Raw genomic sequence first — 4417 nt, 5'->3', positions numbered from 1 at the left:
ACGACCCGGTCCATTGTTCATCTTCAATCAGGTCGGGGTGAACCCAGAGGATTTTGCCGTTTGGAGCTGTATGTGGCACAAGTCCTTTTTGGCGCTGTCCATGCGGGTCGTCGTTTACTGTTTTCATTCCCACTTTGGTGATGCGTTTTGGTTCAAACCATGTTGTGGGCACTGATCCAAAACTGATTGAAACCGCGTTTGCTCCAACATTCTTGGACGGCTTCGGGGTTATGACGCCTACATCAATTAGCGCCTGGATCTTGTCCTTGAGGTGGTAGCATGACTTCGTAGGGTGATGGACCGCTCTATTGATGGCTTCGGGGTTATGACGCCTACATCAATTAGTGCCTGGATCTTGTCCTTGAGGTGGTAGCACGACTTGGTAGGGTGATGGAGCGCTCTATGGTATGCGCAATACTTCGGATCCGTCACTTTGCTAGCCCCTTCTTGATCCACAATCGCTGGCAGCTGAATTTTGTTGTTCTCCAACAAGTACTTAAAGATGCCGGGAACTTCATCATCTTTGAAGGAGTACACTTTGGGAAATCTTGGCTCTGAAGACTTCTGCTTCTGAGGCCGTTGTTGCCATTATGACTGCGATTGTTGTGGCGCTCATTGCTGTTGTCGCTGTTGTTGTTGCTGAGGTTGCAATTGAAAGGTTTGATTAGCATCAACTGCATTAGCATGTGCCTTACCTTTCCCCCGTGGGACGAAATTCTGTTGCGGAGCATTATTCTCCTGTTGGCCTCTCTCCGCCTTCTTTCTTCTGAGGAATCGCTCGGCTTGCTCTCCTCGGACCTTCAGATCCTTCCATGTCTTGGACGGTGCTGTCCCCATTGCTTCCAACACGTCCAATGTGAGGTTGTTGTGGCAAGTTTGGAGGATGAATTCCTCGGTGATCGGGTCCCGGCAGTTCATCGCCTTGTTCCAGAACCTTTTGACGAAGGTGTCGACTAATTCCACGTCCTTCTGCTTCTCATCGAGCAATGATCCGATAGATATCTCGGTGTCGTCATCGAAAAAATTGGTGAGGAACATAGTCTCCATATCGTCCCAGCTGTTCACGCTACCTGGCTTGAGGCGGCGATACCAATCGAAGGCGGCTCCGCGAAGAGTGCCGACGAATGACCGCACCATCAGAGGCTCATTGCCGGAGATTACCCCCAAGTGTGATTTGAAGTAAATTAAATGTTGAGTGGGCGAACCCATCCCATTAAACGGCGTGAAGTTAATTAGGTTGAACTTCGCCGGATATGGGATTGATTCCCACTCTCTTGGGTATGGACAAGGAATGCCTGTTTTCTTCATCTCTTGAGCGGAAATCAACGTGTTGATTTTGCTCTCGAGATTTTTAATCTTCAAGTTTTCACCTGTGTTTTCGCTAGCATTCTCGTTACCACCCCCTGCATTGACGGGAGGATTATTAGTATTACGAGCTTCATTCGTATCCTCGTCCTCCTGATGAACTTGGTTGCGACGACTTGGTTCGCCTTGCTGGTTCGTCAATGCTTGGATTTGTTGGTCATGCATTTCTCTCATGTTTTGCATGGCCATCTGCATTTCGAACCTGAAGGTTTCCTGTTGCTTACCTAAGGCGTCTTTAAGCATTTTGGCCACTTGCTCCGAACTTATCATAAGTACCTCGCGGGGTTGTCCCTCGCTAGATACCGTATTATCTGATGCAACCGCGGAGCCGGCATCAGATTCTTCATCTTCTGAAGGGAGTCTTGTCCGAACCCTACCATAGGTTGCTCGTTTAATGGTTCCGGACTGCAGACGGGTTCTAGGCCGGGATGCTTTTAGAATTGACTCGAGATTATCTCGCGCCGATGTCCCTCTGCTGGTCATGTTAGTAGTGACCCTCGGAAATTCTCCCTCTTCAACCACCATTCTTCTTCGTCGGAAACGCCTAGGCCTTGGTTTTGACGTTTCGGTACTAAGTCTTCTTCGTCGGAAACGCCTAGGCCTTGGTTTTGACGTTTCGGTACTAAGTCTTTCGAAAACCGAAACTCTTTCGGGGACCGCCTTGATGCAGTCGCACTCAGACAATACTGCCCGAATGAGTTTGGAACAGGGGCATTGAGTTTCCTGTTCTCGGGGACTCCTCTTCCTGGTTTTACTCGTACCCCCAGCACGATAGTACAACTCGTCTGCTTGACGATCGGAGTAACCTATCGTGTGTTGGCACGACTTCTCAGGTATAACGCTATCGTCATCAGATGATAACGTTTCCTTCTGAGAGGGAATTGCTTTCTTAGGGCTTTCGAAAGTCACGCGCCTCGTAATATGCCTTTTTGGGCGTGAGTTCTCAGCGGGCTCCTGGACTTCAATGCGTAAGTTGGTACGCGTAGCTGCCCTGGTCTCTTTGTCATGTTGAGGGTAACGGCGACCCTCAGCATTGTAGGCTGTCTAAAAATCACAATAGATAGCTGATCCCCATCAAACACCGATGATGGAAGTTACAATCGGACGGACTTCCAGAACGCGTTACAATCTTGAAGACTTTCACGGGTATAGATCGCTAAAGGTTATCAAATCCTGACGACCTCACGACACGCGATGACGAGCTCTAGTTTAACAGCGCTTCCGACCGAACTACAACATCTGCAGAGTTACATAGTCTGGACAGAACCCTCTTGCATATCAAAGAGCTAAAGGTAAGATTACAAAATGCACTGATCTTCGCGAACGCCTGTCGCACAGAAAAGGAGACTCACAATCGACGGTCTCTTTCAAAATCAAGGGCTCGGAGTCCTGCTCCTCCTCGCCCGCACCACCAGTCATTCAAGAACTCGCCGCCGTTCATAGCTACAAACACAGTCGACAACGTGAGCTTCCAACTCTACTGCCGCAAGCCACAGTTCTGCAAACGCCAGCTCCAGATCACTGCCAAGCACCCAGTTTCAAACGCAGCTCCAACTACGAGCGCTGCCAAGACAGCTCTTGAAAGCGGCAAACTCAACATCAGGCCTCTGAACGCGTTCAACCGTTGCCAGAGCGCGAGCTCCAGCTGACTCCTCGAACGCCAGTCTCCTATACTGCTGCCAACGCCACCTTCAAAGCATAGGAAGCAGCAACTCATCCATCAGGCTGCCAACGCAGCCCAGCTGTCCAGTCGCTCCGCAAAGGCCAGACCTCACATCACCGCCAGAAGGGCGCAGTGTTAACGCGTTCGTGACTCATTGTCAAACGTCCGATCTAACAACTTCGAAGGCTCGTTCTACTCGACCAGCGATTTGAGGAGCTGGCTTTAGTGGCGTTGTTTGACACCCGACTAATGCGGTAACTAAAACCGCCCATTTAGGCAGCGGATCTATGTGGCGGCACGTTACACCGCTAACTCCCGACCTCATTAAAAATAGCAACAAACTTCAACAGGAGTCAAGGATCTCTTATTTGGAGCGAGGGAGATCGGATTTTTGATAATCAAGATCAGGGCTGGATCTTTCGGGTACGCCGTTGTTGGAACTTCCCTTGCCAGCAAAAAGAGGATCCTTCATCTCTTCGGTTGGAGCTTGGCTAGATACGCCAACAAGATCTTCTTCATCCATTGGCTTATTAACCGATCTTTCCCCCGGTTAAATCTAACTCTTTCATTATAGAAGTTTCAAACTCAGTCAGAGTCTCTCCACAACGTCAAATCCGCTGAGGACGAAGACCAGTTCCAGTGAAGCCAAGACGCTCTGGGGCAGTAATCCCGGGGCCCGGCGCGGAACCGCCGGCGAATGCCCGCACGGGGCAGCGGGGTGCACCGTGCGCCCCTTGTGGCGACGGGCCGGCTCGGGTCGAGATGTCCGACGCCTGTTCAACGAGAAGCAAGACTGCGACCATGAGCGTTATTCGAGGTAGGCAATTCTCATCGCCAGCCGGCTCGAAGAACCCAGAATTTCAAAACAAGAGGGGAGAATCCAATCATTTCTTCCCTCTCCCTTTGGTAATCAGGATTAATCCATTGTAACTGAGATTAAAGGAATACAAATCAATTTTCCTTCATTTCTTTTACTGCAAATTTTCCCACAAACAAGCATGTTACGTCGTTCGGAGCTTCTTTATCGGTCCCAAACGCTCTTGAACTGGAGCCTTGACTCGCTCATCGGAAAGTGGACCGAGACACTCCGAAACTGGCTTCTTCTTTCGGGATGATTCTGCGTGATCTCCCGGAGTAGTTGCTGGAATTATCGGCGATATGGGTTGTTTCGCCGGGGATTGAACTTTGGTTGGAGGCTGCTTCGGCCTCCACACTTGGCGGGTTGATGGCGGCTTCTTGGCCACTCTTTCTCCCTCCAATTTCTTGGCCTCCTGCACAAGAATTTTTGCTTGTGCGAGTAACGCGCGGCGTTTGTGAATCCGCTCTTCAAGTGTCGAACGGTTCCGTTTGACCCGGATCCATTCGTTCGTTGGCGGCTTGGAGGAACCG

This window comes from Asparagus officinalis, chromosome 7, assembly GCF_001876935.1.
Source record: "Asparagus officinalis chromosome 7, Aspof.V1, whole genome shotgun sequence".
Taxonomy (NCBI): Eukaryota; Viridiplantae; Streptophyta; class Magnoliopsida; order Asparagales; family Asparagaceae; genus Asparagus; species Asparagus officinalis.
This window is presented reverse-complemented; position numbering follows the sequence as displayed.